We start from the raw sequence: 17,753 nt of genomic DNA, 5'->3' as shown, positions 1-17,753 counted from the left end.
CAACAGATTGCTAGACATATTCAATATTGACATCATAATTTAGACCAAAATCTAGTTGATCTTCTCAAACAACCATTACAACGGTTGAATATTTTAAAAATTAACTGTGATGCCTCTTGGATCTCCGAATCAACTAATGCGGATTTTGGTTTTCAGTTACAAAACTATATAGAAACATTCAAAGGAGCAACATTATCAAAGTTTATGATATACATATCTCTATCATGATAACTAAATAAAAATTTGTCAACATTCAGACAAATTTGTTTTGCTACTCTTTCAGCCGCACCTAGTCACTCATAATATCTTATACCTTTGTTATAATACTAATTGTCCATTAGTTAATACCCTCTTGAATATCACATGAAGCACAAAATTAATTATGATATACATATTTCTTTTCCTCGATAGCTTATTAACAACATTAACAAAGTTTATGATAAACATATTTCTATCATGATAACTAAAAAAAAAACTCGTCAACATTCGGAGAAATTTGTTTTGTTGCTCTATTAGCCGCACCTATAGTCACTCATAATATCTTATACCTTTGTTATAATACTAATTGACCATTTGTTAATACCCTCTTGAATATCAGCATCATGAAGCACAAAATTATTTTATTATATTGAAAAATCATCATGTAAAAGTTAATACAGGCGGAGTCCAATTCTAGTCATACAATTGTACTATCTAGATAAAATCATATAGTTGTATTACCTAGTTGTACAATATGTGAAGAATCGATATAATATACAACCGGATATTGACAGATAAATGCAATATATTGGAAGATCATCGACATATAGGAATAATATTTCTGTTAACTATGATACTCTTTTATATTTGGTAAGCATATGAAAATACGATTGAAAAGGAGAGGGTACCAAGCACACCACCAACTTTTTTATTCGACAAACTATGTGGACAAAACCTAATACAATTGCAACTAGACCTGCTTAAAGATCCTTACCAATATGTATATAGAGTTTATATCTCTTTCGCTACCCAATCAAAAAGTCAAGACAATAAAGTCCGTGACAATGATTGTATAGAAGAGTACTATGACAATCTAAAAAATCAATATCCAAGATCAATTTAGTCGTATCCAAATAATTGAATCTGAATTTTGCTAAATATGATACTTGTTATCTGTTTTTCAAGATATGAATTCTACAAGAACGAGTCTCGTAATTGATCACAATTAAAATGAACTTGTTTACTAATATAGATTACATACTACTTGTGTTGTTCTATATTAAAAAGATAAAAAAAATTATAATGTGGAAAAGGAAAAACAAAAGACACCGGAAGTTAGTTAACGAGGAAAACTGCACCTGCAAAAAAAAACCCGGACCTCGTCCAGATTTGAACACCGGACTGTATTAAGCCACTATAAACACTAGCCTACTATCAGACTTGAACTGGAATGTAATTGAGATGAAACTCACCGTCCAAGCAATTCAGCTGCAGTCGTGCTCCTTACATCTTTTGAAACATTGCAAGGCTCTACGCGACTGATTCCCTTAGCTGGCGTCCTTTATAGCCTAAGAGTTGCTTCAGTATAAGTGAAAACTTTTGATACCAATCTGCCTCTAACAGATAAGCTTATTTGATTTCTCTTTAGATCGAAAAATCAAGGCTTGGAAATTTGTTTGTATATAGATAAAGCTATAAAATCTCACAAATCCGAGACACTTACACTCATTTATCTGAGAAGCCTGGATTATTAACCACCTCTCAAGAAAAATCTTAAACTGATCAATAACGAAGAGTTTTAGATTTCTATCTTGAGGAATCATAAAATCTGAGACAAAGAGAACTTCGCGATTTCTATTTATCTCGTTCGTGAAAGAGATTACTAAAGCCTTGATAAAAGAAAGAGCAAGATCAGGATACACGAACTATCAAAGTAAAGATAGTCGGACCTGGCTTCACGAATTCCTAGTGAAGTCTTTAAGTCGTGAACCTAATAATGTTTTTCAGAGGAAACCTAGGTTCATAGAGGACTACTCTAAAAACAAACTAGGACACATAAGTGTCAGGGATTGATTTTCCTGGTTGTTTGAGTCTCTCTACTTATGTACTTTCAAGATTAGAGTTGCTTAGAATTCAAGCTAAGATAACCTGAGATTCAAGCAAACACTTTCTATGTTTAGATGAAACTCTTGTTAGTAGTTCATGTAAGCATGTGAGAAGTTTGTATATAAATTACATAGAAGAATATACACTATAGTCCAGAGTACCGGAACCGTGTATTGATAGACACATTTTTGTGTCTAATTTATCTCGATTTTATATATTGATAGTGCTCATTTTTGTACTTATTATGGTGTTTTATGTGTGTGTAGGTATTTTTGGCCGATAAACATTTTTGGAAAAATCTGCTCGAAAAGTTGCGCGGGGCACCCCCGGAGGACAATTGCTATTCGGACCCCTCAAATGGATAAGGGGTAACCAATTACTAAGGGGCATCCATTTCCAGGCAGCTGCTAAAGGGAGACCAACACAGGATAGGGGGAGGTCATCTTCAACATTTCAAAAAATCAAAAAGGCGGAAAAAAGAACCAGGTTGCATACCAGACTTTGGGTTGGATTTCTAGGTTAGAGAGATTCAATCGCTGGAATTTGTTGGGATGAACGTGATTGAGCATAACAGGCTTGGTATGTGCGCTGGAATCGATCAAATTGGGCTGGATAATCCGAAAAAAGGAAACAGAGGTTGAGTTGTATACGAAAACTGTGTGGAATTATTTTAGGAATTTCAGGGAGACTAAAGGCGTGATATTGTTTCTTAAGGTGAGATTCTATCTAAGGAAGAGTTTCGGATGATTTGGAAGTCTTAGAAACGCGTAAGGAAGTTGACAGAGAAGATTATTGTCGTGGCTTGCACGAAAAGAAAAAGAGAGAATTAATCGCTATTTTTAGGTTTTTGAGCAGTATAAAAGGTGTGCTCGAGTTCCAGGGAAGGGGACGAAGTTATTGGAGCAGTCTCAGAGGAGTTTGTAGCACTACAGAGCTGAATTGATCAAGTTGCAGGAAAACCCGTGTTTCTGCTGCTGCTGCTGAAGAACAAACGTGCAAATAAGAACATCGTCTCAAATTTGTAACGCTTCTACAGTGACTTCTTTGTAACAGTCAGTCCTTTGTTTACAACGCCATTACACCGTTGCAAATAATCAGTGTTATAGTTTTTCATCTTTTAATCAACTTTTGAACCATAAACAAATATTTTGAGCAAGTGATTAATATGAGGAGCTAAACCCCATTGCTGAGGCGGCGGAGGAAGCCATTTTTCCAATTATTATGTGGTAAATTCTATTTAATTTAATTTTTGTAATTCTTTTATGATTATTTGCACTGAACTGAAATCGAATATATGATTCTGATTAAGTGGTTGTGTTCTCAATTGATGGGTCATGCTTAGGTTAAGTCTTTTGATGGTCAATGCTTTCGATTTACAACTATTGTTTTGAGAATCTACTTGTCTAGGCAAAAATATTAGAATCACTTTAAACGTAAAGAGTTGCATAAATATTGACTAGATTAAATCACATAAAAATTGGAGATTGGTGGAATCCCGAGTCTCAGTGCTTTTTATAATCTTGATAATAATTTCTTTTTAAGTTTTCTATTTTAATTTGAGTCTAAAATCGAGTCTACACAAGTCTGAGTTGAACGAACTTTACTACCACTTAAAAACTACACCATGTATAATGATAGTTCATGGAAAATATACCTTAAGAACTAATAAGCGTAATCGTGTTCATTCAAACACTTAAGACTTGAATCATGATGCACATACACAAGGTGTTTTAGTGATCAAAGATATCTTAGAGGTATTCACGAGAGTTGTAGCAATGCTAAACGTATTTATAATATAGTTCGTGAGCATTAGCAAAATCGTACTGGGTAGGTATGCGAGGGTACGTGTACCTACGAACCAGTTCTTGAATTCATATGGTCAAGGTACGCGTACCAGGTATGCGTAACCTAAGCTTATTTACGATCTCAACCTCTTGAGGTAAGCGTACCGAGTATGATACCCCCCCCCCCCCCATTTTCGAATTCAGAACATCGTGGTACGCATATTGGGTATGCGTACCTACCTGTATTATGGAACTTCAGATATCCATGGTACACGATTTAGGTATGCGTACCTACCCTGAGTCCGGATTTTAGTAGTTATAAAACTCTTTTTTTGATGTTTGAAACATTCCCAATCTCCATAAACATAAATATCATTGCGTGGGAAATTTTCAAATGATCCACAAACATAGTTCTTGAACAATAAATTGTTTCGAACTAAGATTGTTACGGACCTATGAACATCCATTGCTTGAACCATATTTCCAGATGTTTAACAAGACAAGATTGACTCGAAACTTCTTCTTTGCAATACTAAATCTACGCGAAGTCATGCCACATAGTCTCATATAGATAGAATGGTAATATTTTGAGTAAATAGAACGGTTCAATATTCACATATCTTTTTGTTGACAAATCTCTCCAAATATCATGGTTTGATTTTCAGTCTTCAATCTTCGAGGATTATTCAGTGATGTCTGATATTCAACTACCAAACTCTAATCCTAGTCCGAGACTTGACTTAAGTAGACTAGAAATCGAGATATAGTTCTGTGCATCTAACATTGACAACAAGATTGAGATAATAAAACTTATGAGTTCGACCGAACAGTGCTTTAACAACGATTGTGTAGTTAAGTCTTAGGATTATTTTCTTTCCTCATGTAATACTATTCTCCCTTATTCATGTACGTAAATAATATGTGTAAACCTATATAATGGCCTGTGCCAAATCACATCAGTGAATATAATAACAAGAAGGGTTTGTGAGATTTTCTTATGGTAATAAAGAGAATTCTCTCATAAAACTCTAGTATTCAGTTTTCTTGTTTATTTTGTTCAATGGCTAACTATTCATCCAACACCGATACTACCCAGTACTCATCCAATATTAATTCAAACATAAACCAACACAAATGATGCTGTTGCTCTCAATCTTTCGGTTGGACCTTATGTTATTTATCCGTCAGACTCTCTACCAACGTTTCATCACACCCTTGCTTTCCGGTGATAACTACTCCAGTTGGGTACGAAGGTTGACCATGGATTTAAAGGCAAAAGGTAAGTTTGGTTTTCTCGATGATTCTTTCAAAAAGTCAACATCAACTAATGACTTATATTCTTGGGAAAGATGCAATGGTTCTTAATTATGTGAGGCCTGGGATTGAAGCTAGTATTTTATACAATGATGATGCTTGTGCTATTTGGGAGGATATCTTTTAACCATTTTTGCATTGGAATGCTCCGAAAATATTTCATCTCAAAAAGGTTATCATGTCTTTAAAACAAGATGGTATTACTGTTTTCGAGTATTATACTCAGTTCAAAGCCTTATGGGATAAGCTTAGTTCTCTAACCCCATTGAACCATGTGTCGCGGTAATGGAAAATATTTGGTGAATAAGTTGCTTCAAGATTGTGTGATGGAATTTCTACAGGGTCTTCACGATCGGTTCTCTGCTATCCGCAATGAGAGCCTCTTGATGGATCTGTTCTCATCAACTAGCAATATTTATTCCCTGGTTTGCCAGGAGTAAAATCAACAGGAACTTAATATATCGTCAATAATTGTAGTTGAGTCAGTAGCTTTGCAGGTTGGGAAGCAAGATCGTAGTCCTAACGCCAAAAAAAAAAGTTTGTCACCCTCCTAACAAGAAACGACGACGTCCAAGGAATAATCAATCAGCCTTTGTAGTTTCTCAAGACGGTGGATCGGCTTTGGATGAATCGCCAAGTACCACTCATGTTTGCGCACCAATAATCACTCATGAGAAATAAAATCGTCTGCTCTCTCCTTTCACCTTCAGATGGTCTTTCAAATCATGTAGCAACCGCTAACTTCACTGGTAATGTTTCTCGTATCGCTTCTTGGATTGATGAAAGTGGTGCAACACACCATATATGTTATTCATTAAATTGTTTTACTAAGTAGTCAATGCACTTGCCAATTTTTTCGTTCAACTACCCGATGGTAGTTCTTATTCTTCATATTGGGACAATAACTTTTTCTCCCAACTTAATACTTGATAATGTTTATCATATACCAAGTTTTAAATTGAATCTTTTATCAATAAGTCAATTTATTAAATGTCTCCACTGTACTATGGTTTTTGATACATCTACATGTGTATTTCAGGACACGTCAAGGAATATGACGATTGGTCGGAGCGATTTGTGTAATGGTCTCTATTTTTTACGTACCACACCTTACTGCTTTTCAACTTCTCGTCCGATATTTGATCTATGGGCAATGGAGGTTGGGCCATCTGCCAAATTTACATTGGATTTTTAGCAAGCAAATTTAGTTGTATAAGTTCTACTAATAATCATCTATGTTAAGTATGTCCACACGCTAAACAAGAACGTATTACTTATGTTTCAAATAATCGAAAATAATTAAAAAGAATTAGTTACTTCGTGCGGATATTTGGGGTCCTTTCTCTGAATCTTTTTTATGGAAGCATAGATACCTTCTTCGTAATTTTTTATGATTAATCAAGATGCACTTGGATTTATCTCATGTCTAATAAATAAGACACCAATAAACATGTCTCTTACTTTTTTTAATGACACTAACATTACGGTTTTATCATCGGGGAATGATAAGATTTTTCCCCCGCTACTACAAAAATTTAGGTCCGGCAATGGGCCTGAATTTCTAACCAAGGAACTGCAACAATGGTTTTCATGACCATGGTGTTGTTCGTCAAGTTAGTTGCATAGCTATTCCTAAAAAAATAATGTCGTGGAACGTAAACATTGTCACTTACTTGATGATGCTCGGACTTTGTGTTTTCAAGATGAATTACCCTTTAAAGTTTCGGTTGAATGTATCATAGTTGGAACCTGTCTAATAAAAAAATCGCATACTTCTTTGTTAGACAACAAATTCCCTCAGTAAGCCTTATTTAACTCGCCACCTTCTTACCAACATTTAAGGGTATTTGGCTGCCTATGTTTTGCTAGAAATATAAACATCAAACACAAGTTTGATCAACATGTAAGGCCTTGAAATTTCATTGGATATCTGTAAATGGGGAAAAAAAGGTTTGCTGGTTTTTTAGGAAAGTAAAGAATCGAACGTGTTGTCGAGACTCCTCGACCGAGCAAACTGCTGAAACCTCACACAGATGCACTGCAAAGGGAGTGCTTAGATTCGAGAGATCAATCTGTAGGACTCCGGCCTAAACCAAGTCAATGGTCGTTCCAGAGTCAATTCGGTCACAAAGAGGAAGATGGGTTGGTATGTAAGAGGAAAACTGAGAATTGTGTGGGATCAATGATGATCAAGGATTGTGGATGTGTTGAAGGTTTCTGCAATAATCGGTGAACTGGTAAGCTCGAATAAGTTCTGATAGATTGATGAATTCTTGAGAGTAGTTACTCGAGAAATTCTGTATGAACGATTACTGATGATGTTTCTCAATCATGGATTCAGAGACTCATTTATATTGTCAGAGTTGTGAACACACTTATCCCTGTAATTGTGACGGTTTCTTGAGTGAAAGAGCGGGAAAGTGGGAGACCGTGTTAAAGTAAGTTCCATATCGTGTGGAGACTTGACTAATCGTGCACCCACTACTTTGCTAACTCCTTCAACCGTTTGCACGACTTACGCACATTTCTCTTCGTGGGTGAATCCACGTGTCGTCGACTGCCAGACCAAAACCCTAAGTGATATCCCCCCATTTGTGACGTGATTGATGTCTCACGAATCGTGGAGTCTGTATGACAAACGTGTCTTAGTTAGTCAGTTGTTGACTGATCAGACAATGAGTCTAGATTTTTTTGAATCGAGCATGATTGATAAATGCTCAGCGATTCATGAATATTAATGTTGCTCGTCTGAGCAAATATTGTAAATTCGACGAGTTGTTGAATATTGATGAGTTACTGAATACATGTGGGTTATTCGAGCAACTGAGCAAGTATTGCTCAGTTCGACGAATTACTGATAAATTACTGAATATTGATAATGGGATCAATATTCGAGCAACTGAGCAAGTATTGCTCAATTCGACGAATTATTTATTTGTGACGTGACCCAATAAAATATTAATTAAAATATTGGTAGATTACCGAATACTGTATAATTAATTCAGATGTTGATCGCTGGATTAATATAATTTAGTGTTTGAACTTGCTCAGAATGGTAATTTGTGGAGCGTTTGTTCGAAACCCTAATTTTTGATCAATCCTTCATCAATGGACGAATTGCTGAAAATTGGTCATGAGTAAGGGAGGGACCGACCACATGAGATTTTGGACATCCATGTGATTCCCAAGTGCTCGAGTAAGCACGCGCCAGGGTCCTCAGTTGGACTGTTGGTGAAGGAATGATGATAAAATGCCGGTTTCATTATTTATTGAAAAAAAGTTGCTCGATTGAGCATTAGGTGATAAAACCTAATTCATGGAGAAGTGAGGGACCGGACAAGAAGGAATGAAACCGGCCCTTAGGGGTGTGGGATCAGATGGTGCTCCATTGAGCAAATCCCCAAGTTAGTTGGAGAGAATTTGGGTCCAGTATGAGCAATTGAGCAAATTAGGTCAGAATTATGAAATTTTGTGGGACCGGCTTTGTACAAGCCCTAGGGATGACTCTGGTCGGTCATTAAGGAATGCACGTGTTGTGATGGTGTCCGTGTCTCCGTACTGAGAGTTTTAGTATTTCCTGACGTGCATTCGAGCAACATTGTGAATTTTCAGAAGAGTTTCATCCTGACTGAAATTCTTGATTTTTGTTGGAATGAGCATGTATGCTCAATTGATCAATATTTTGTAAATATTAAAATAAGAAAATTTTAATATTTAATATTACCGTGAGAGGCTAACCGGTCATGTGACCATGTTGGCTTTTAGTTTTTCATGATTCGAGTAAAATTTGAGAAAATATGAAGGAATCATGAATTTTGCTCAAACCAAGGAGTTTCATGAATTGAGGAAAACAATAATTATAAAAGACTAGGGATTGCAAGGTGTGGGGCCGGCCACGGCTAGGGCGTAGCCGGCTGGCTATGTTGACCGGTCCTGCACGCCTTTTCCTAATTTTATATTATTATTTTTTCATGAAACCGTGATATTATGGAGAATCCATGAGTTTTCGTTGAAACAGAGAAGTTTCACGAGTTTAGGGAATAATAATTACAAAAAATTAGGGATTGTGAGGTGTGGGACCGGCCACGGCTTGGGCATGGCCGGCCGGCTAGGTTGCCTGGTCCGCATTTTATAATATTATTTTTCACGAATCCATGAAGTTATGGAGAATTCATGAGTTTTGCTCAAACAAGGAAAGTTGCTAAAATCAAGGAGTTTTCATGAGTTCATGAAAATAAAAAAATAGGAAAAATAATGGAAGAGGCATGGGACCGGCCATGGCCGGCCGGTGGGCCCGGCCCCTGAGCGCCTCTTATTATTTTATTATTATTTGTTGTTTTTCTCCAGTTTTGCGTAGGATTCCTCATCTGTCCATATTTTTGAATGCTCGTTTGTGCATCCGGGTGCTCAGTCATGCATCATTGTCGAGTACACTTGCACCATTTTTGTGGGGCTTACTCGGTGATGATCCAGATGCCCAATTGTTGAGTATTTATTACTAATTTATGAAATTCAGTGGAGAATGATTCATGAAACAGAGTAATAAAAGTGAGTAGTTGTTTATTATTAATCCATAGGATCAGCCGTGTATTCGACCATGAATTCGGAATAATAGAGTCGAATATTATCATTCTATGGGATCGTGGATTCGACCATAGAATCGGAGTAATTAAATATTACCATTTCATGAGACCAGCCGTGGATTCGATCATGAAATTGGAGTAATAAAATTATCTATTATCATTCCATGAGATTAGCCGTGAATTCGATCATGAAATCGGAATAATGAGATGATACAATTGTTTATTTCCATTCCATGGGATCAGGCCGTGGATTCGACCATGGAATAGGAGCAACTGTTATTGACATTCCACGGGATCAGGCCGTGGATTCGACCATGGAATAGGAGCAATAGTTATTGCCATTCCATGGGATCAGGTCGTGGATTCAACCATGGAATATGAGCAATAATAGATCATTATGGGAATTTAGTGGTAAATATCACGATAGAATTAATCTATTACAGAAGGGATATTAGCCAGTTAAAGCATCATACCCATTCCGAAGGTGCATAGTGATGGGTGCCAAATAATGTACATATTTATCCCTTTTTGTTGGCATTTAACTCATCTTTTGCGCATTAATTCTACATTTTATCCCATATTCTGTATTTTCATTGTTTTCAAGAATAAATATTTTTCTTACTTAATTTTGCATTTTTAGGTAATAAATAAAGTCTGGATGACTTGTGGAGCGGAAAAGAGCTGAAGAGTAGTGAAAAGCCGGGAGGAATTACGCAAGGAAGCCGCAAAGAATGGTGCGCACAAGACCAAAAGGCTAGAAGTGGGCTTGAAGAGGAAGAATTGTTCTTAAAGAAGATATGGGCTTAGCATACCCAAGGCCCAAAACCCTTACCCAAACCCATTTTCTATATCCAAGCCCGTCTCGGATTTCAGCCGTCAGATCGAAGCATTTCAGCATCCTACGGTCGCTCCATCATCGCACATCAAACTCCGAAGCCCCCGCTTTACATCACAACACCCATCTCCATCTTGGGTCGTCCGTTTTGCTACACCCCTTCATCCGACGGTCGCTACACGCTTACCTCCGTATCGCCGTTGGATCCACCTACCATCTTCCCATCCATCGCTCCTTGTCGCAGATCATCAAACCTCGCTGAACCCGCCTAACACCCAAGTATCGAACACCCTATACCCAGCCAAACGCACCTTTCTTCTTTCTTCTCCATCTCTTCTTCCTTCAGAACCCGTACCACCACCATGTCCGTCTCCATCACCACCATCTTCTCCCCAAATCACTCCACCATCTACGCCACCAAACCAACCCTAAACCTAAGCCCATCATCACCATCACGTGCTATCTCTTTATCAACCACTAATTTCTCCAATTTCTCATCTCTCTTCTCACTGAAACCCTAGGTGAGAAATTGGGGATATAAGTGATGTTAAAGCAACAATTGGAGCATGAGATGAACGAGAAGAAGTAATTGGAGAGTGGGTCGACGAGATGGAGTGAGTATCTCAACACATTAGGTAATCAATTTTACCTAATTTTCTGTTTTTGGGGAAAAGGGGTTGGAACCCTAATTCTGATAGGGGGAGTATATATTTGTAATGTTTTGTGTGAGAGAAGAGAGGGGATGTTCTCTGGACTAGCCAGTAGAAACTTGAAACAAAATTCATGCAATTCCAAATTTCAGTTCATCTATGCAGTTAACAGTGAAAGTTGTGCTTGTTTTGATTTATTTTGAATGTTGATTATTGTGTTTAATTTATCTTATATTATGAATGTTATTGTTATTATCATGTGTAGTATGAGCTAATTAGCAACAAGCTAAGGCTTTGATGAAGCCTTGGTGCACTGTCAAATGGTAAATTGCTAGGATAGGATGCCATATGCTTGTTTTTCTTGTGCATTGGGAAGAAAGCAGTGCTATGATTGCTTGTGATTGATTGTGCTGTCAAAAGACAGTCAATACTAGGGGTATTTCTGTTAGCAAGCTGTTTTTCTTTCCTTTCTATTGTATGCATAGGACTCAACTCAACCTAGGAATATGTTATTTGATTAGGACACAAGGTGGAATCTAAGCCTTGGCTTAGCCACAATATCCTTCTCAGTCACTTACATTTTCAGTCTTGCTTTGCTTCAAATTCAGTTTATATTTCTTAGCTGTGTTGCTCGCCTATTGTCTTGCAATTTGTAGTCTCTGTGCACTGAAAACAGTGCACAAAATCTCCCTCTGCCCTTGGCTTCCAAGCCTTGGTTCTTAGCTGTTTTCTTTGCTGCTTTGCTTTACCTTGCTGCTTTGGTTCTTTACTTCTGCCACTTTGTATGCCATATTGCTTTGTCTTGCTCATTGTCTTCATTGTTAGCTTAGGTTTCTCTTATAGTTCTCCCACTCTCTGTGGACTTTCCCCTGCTTTCCTTCTATTCTATAAACTTGGCCTTGTATACTTGCAAGTTTCTGTGTGTTTTCCATTGGCACACCAAGTTTTTGGCGCCGCTGCCGGGGAGTGGTGTTGCCACTGCTGAGTTCCATTAGCATCTCTGCCTTGCAATCATTGCAGGCCTGCTTCACTATCATTGCAACCCTCTGCTTGCAATCATTGCAGCAGATCATTGCATACTTGCCTGCAAGCATGTATGGAGAACTTTAACCCTTTCAAGCATGTATGGAGAACTTTAACCCAGATTCCTATGATGATGCATACTGTAGTGACGTCCTATCTCTGCTCGAATCTGTACCTCAAATGGACATCACTGAAAGGAAATATGAAGTGGAACCACCCTTACTCTCTGATTCCAAGCTTATTCCATCCATTGTTGAGCCACCCAAGCTTGAATTGAAAACATTGCCTAGTACGTTGAAGTACGCATTCCTAGGTTCTTCTGATACTTTACCCGTCATTATTTCATCATGTTTAGACACGGAACAGGAAAGTAAGCTTTTAGAAGTACTTAAGGAACACAAAGAGGCCTTAGAATGGACCATCTCAGATCTCAAAGGAATTAGTCCCACCATTTGCATGCACCACATTAACCTTGAAGAGAATGCCAAACCATCGAGGGAAATGCAAAGGAGACTTAATCCTAACATGAGAGATGTAGTCAAAGGAGAGATCCTGAAACTACTTGAAGCGGGTATCATATACCCAATTCCCGATAGCAAATGGGTTAGTCCCATTCAAGTTGTGCCTAAGAAGTCAGGCATTACTGTAGTTCAAAACGACAAGAATGAATTAGTCCCTACTCGTACAACCACAGGATGGCGAGTATGCATCGACTACAGGAAGTTGAACACAGTAACAAGGAAGGATCACTTCCCGCTCCCTTTCATTGACCAAATGCTAGAACGTGTGTCTGGACACAGTCACTACTGTTTTCTAGATGGCTTTTCCGGTTATAACCAAATTCACATTGCTCCATAAGATCAGGAAAAAACTACATTCACGTGTCCATTTGGGACGTTTGCTTATAGACGTATGCCCTTCGGGTTGTGTAATGCACCTGCTACTTTTCAGCGTTGCATGATGAGCATTTTTTCTGACATGATAGATAGTTTTCTCGAGATCTTTATGGATGATTTCTCTGTTTTTGGTTCCTCGTTTGACGAATGTTTGAAGCATCTTGCCCTCGTGATATCCAGATGTAAAGAAAAGAACCTTGTTCTAAATTGGGAAAAATGCCATTTTATGGTGAATTCAGGAATAGTTCTAGGACACATCATCTCAGAAAAAGGAATTGAAGTGGATAAAGCTAAAGTTGACCTCATTCAACATCTACCACAACCTCGCTCTGTGAAGGAGATCAGATCATTTCTAGGTCATGCTGGTTTTTACCGGCGATTCATCAAAGATTTCAGCAAAATCTCCAGACCTCTGTGCAGTCTTCTCTCCAAAGATGTTGCCTTCAATTTCGATGCTTCTTGTGTGAAGGCATGGGAGGAATTAAAAACCCTTCTCACCACCGCTCCTATAGTCCGACCACCCGATTGGAAACTACCGTTCGAACTTATGTGTGATGCCTCTGATTATGCTGTTGGTGCTGTTTTAGGACAGCGAGTTGATAGACTACCATATGTGATATACTATGCTAGCAAAACCCTTAATGATGCCCAACTCAATTATTCAACTACCGAGAAGGAATTGCTTGCCGTCGTTTTCGCATTAGACAAGTTTAGATCTTATCTGATAGGGTCTAAGATCATCATATACACAGACCATGCGGCTTTGAAGTATCTTCTTTCCAAGAAGGATGCTAAAGCTCGCCTTATTCGATGGATACTATTATTACAGGAATTCGATCTCGAAATCCGTGATAAGAAAGGTTGTGAGAATGTGGTTGCTGATCATTTGTCTAGATTAACTTTAGAGTCTATTGATGAATTTGAGCTGATTAGAGAATCATTCCCAGATGAACAGCTGATGTCTATCTCAGACCTTCCTTGGTTTGCTGATATTGTTAACTACCTCACTACAGGTAGGATGCCCTCACGTTGGTCGAGACAAGACCGCTCTAAATTCCTGGCTGAAGTCAAACATTTCCTTTGGGATGACCCATATTTGTTTAAGTACTGCCCAGACCAAATCATCAGGAGATGTGTCCCCAACAGTGAACAGAAAGATGTGATATCTTTCTGTCATGACCAAGCATGTGGAGGCCATTTCAGTGCCAAGAAAACCGCTGCAAAGATCTTGCAGTGTGGATTCTATTGGCCATCATTGTTCAAGGATTGCCATGATTATTGTGTTGCTTGTGAACGCTGTCAAAAGCTAGGAAGCATTTCGAGGAGAAACATGATGCCATTGAACCCCATTTTGATTGTGGAGATTTTTGATGTTTGGGGGATAGACTTCATGGGTCCATTTCCCATGTCTGACAGCAAGTTGTACATCCTAGTCGCAGTTGATTACGTTTCTAAGTGGGTAGAAGCCATAGCAACCAGAACAAATGACCACAAGGTGGTACTTTCATTTCTAAAGGAAAACATATTTGCACGTTTTGGTACCCCTAGAGCTATCATCAGTGACGGTGGCTCACATTTCTGCAATAGGCACTTCGAGTCTTTAGTACGCAAGTATGGCATAACTCACAAGGTTGCTACTCCGTACCACCCTCAGACTAGTGGACAAGTGGAAGTTTCTAATAGGGAGATTAAGCACATTCTGGAGAAGACGGTCAACCCGTCCAGGAAAGATTGGTCATTGAGATTGAATGATGCTTTGTGGGCCTATAGAACAGCTTATAAGACACCAATTGGCATGTCCCCCTATCGTCTAGTGTATGGAAAGCCATGTCATCTACCTGTGGAATTAGAACATCGAGCTTATTGGGCAATCAAGCAACTGAACTTTTCTCTGGACGAAGCTGGAATTCAAAGGAAACTTCAACTCAACGAGTTGGAAGAATTGATAAATGAGGCTTATGATAGTGCCAAGTTATATAAGCAGAAGATGAAGATGTTTCATGACAAGCGTATTCTACGCAAATCCTTCACTCCTGGTCAGAAAGTCTTGCTGTATGACTCCCGATTACATCTTTTTCCAGGAAAACTGCGTTCCAGATGGAAGGGTCCGTACCTAGTTTTTCCTCATGGAGCTGTAGAGCTGGAGGATGTTTCCAACAAGAACGTTTTCAAAGTCAACGGGCCGAGATTAAAGCCATTCCTTGAGCCATTTCCACCCGACATTGAAACAACCAACCTGGAGGACCCAGTCTATGTGGACTAAACTGGTCCACTCTTTCCCTAAATAACCAAAAAGTTTTCCAAATCTTTCCCTAAAAACCAAAAAATTTCGTTTTCCCAACAAAACCAAATTTTTCCCAAAAAGTCCAATCCCATTAAAAACCAAAATTTTCTTGTAGATAATGTGTTAGTTAAATTTCCTTTTGTATATATTTTGTGCTCATCCATTGTGACTCCTAATATGATGGATTTTTGCCTTGAATAACGGAGTTTTAATCGAGCTATCGCCGTACAATCGGGTATTCTCTCTCCTTTTACTCTACTCAGCATGTTCCTCTTCATATATTGTTTTATAATTCTTTCCATATTTTGAAACATTGAGGACAATGTTTAGTTTAGGTTTGGGGGTATAGAGTAGATACCACGATTTGAAATCGAACTCCTTCTTCTTTTGAAAAAATCGAAAAAATTCAAAAAAATTAAAAATCATAAAAATGAAGCTCATTTACCTTGAAATGTTGACTCTTGTGCAAATATGTATTTTTATTAGGAGTCTTAGTCTAGATATTTAGGCACCCTGATTCTAGCACAATTCACATAGTGATAAGAAATTTGCACGCGCACGATCTACCAATACATGTATGGCCTCGATCTTCAAGGTGTTTGATAGGAAGTTACGATTGCCAATCACTTTAGAATACTGAACGAAACTTGACTAGCTTGTTCTTTGGTTGGTTGGGATAGAAGGTGGAGGTTACATTAAGAAAGACAACCATCGAATTTAACTGGGTGCATCAAAAAGGGCTACCTCTTGCAAAGTGTCATGTAATTTTTGTTTCCTTTTGTATATGTATCAAAAGTGTTTGCTTAGTTAAAAAAAAAAAAAAAAAAAAAAAAATATCAGAAAAATCAAAAAATCAAGTATTTATCAATTCCATCTCTCTTGTTCCAAAAATAAAAAGAGTAGTCAATGTAAATAAGAGTCATGTAAATAGTCATTTTGTTGTTTCATTGTAATAAGCAAGGAGGGTGTATGCCATTGATGTACAACGCGAGTAATTGTGAAATACCTCCAACTCATTCACAATTCTCGTAAAGTCCGGACAGCTAGCTAGATTTCGACCTTGGTTCTTAGCCTGAGAAACTATCTCTTGGTGATTAGTAGTCATAACTTCAGATCTTTCTTTACACATGTGTAGATACACTTTACACTCTTATCACATGTCTTTTTTTGTTATCAGTGCTAGGATTGTGCCTTTGATAGCTAGATTGACATCTCCATTTTGCTGTGAGCTTAAACTGTCTTGCACATGTCACATTTGATGGAATCTGAGCTTATATTTTGACCTAGAACTTTGTAGGTACGTTCTAAGCAAACCTTCACGAGACTTAACTCGTCCACTAGGGACACTTAGTGGTTTAAAAGGCTTAGTGCATACGCTAAATGCATTCGAGAGACCAACGACAGTGGTATAGTTAGGATTTCCTTAGTTTTGTTTTACTTGAGGACAAGTAAAATTCAGGTTTGGGGGTATTTGATGAGTGCCAAATATTGTATATATTTATCCCTTTTTGTTGGCATTTTAACTCATCTTTTGTGCATTAATTCTACATTTTATCCCATATTCTGTATTTTCATTGTTTTCAAGAATAAATATTTTTCTTACTTAATTTTGCATTTTTAGGTAATAAATAAAGTCTGGATGACTTGCGGAGCGGAATAGAGCAGAAAAGTAGTGAAAAGCCAGGAGGAATTACGCAAGGAAGCCGTGAAGAATGATGTGCGGAAGACCAAAGAGGGTATAAATGGGCCTGAAGAAGAGATTTGTTCTTAAAGAAGAAGTGGGCTCAAGATTTCCCAAGGCCCAAAACCCTTACCCAAACCCATTTTCTATATCCAAGCCCGTCTCGGATTTCAGCCGTCAGATCGAAGCATTTCAGCATCCTACGGTCGCTCCATCATCGCACATCAAACTCCGAAGCCCCCGCTTTACATCACAACGCCCATCTCCATCTTGGGTCGTCCGTTTTGCTACATCCCTTCATCCGACGGTCGCTACACGCTTACCTCCGTATCGCCGTTGGATCCACCTACCATCTTCCCATCCATCGCTCCTTGTCGCAGATCATCAAACCTCGCTGAACCCGCCTAACACCCAAGTATCGAACACCCTATACCCAGCCAAACACACCTTTCTTCTTTCTTCTCCATCTCTTCTTCCTTCAGAACCCGTACCACCACCATGTCCGTCTCCATCACCACCATCTTCTCCCCAAATCACTCCACCATCTACGCCACCAAACCAACCCTAAACCTAAGCCCATCATCACCATCACGTGCTATCTCTTTATCAACCACTAAT

The sequence above is a fragment of the Papaver somniferum genome, chromosome 5 (genome assembly GCF_003573695.1).
Source record: "Papaver somniferum cultivar HN1 chromosome 5, ASM357369v1, whole genome shotgun sequence".
NCBI lineage: Eukaryota > Viridiplantae > Streptophyta > Magnoliopsida > Ranunculales > Papaveraceae > Papaver > Papaver somniferum.
Note: the sequence above shows the minus strand (reverse complement) of the source record.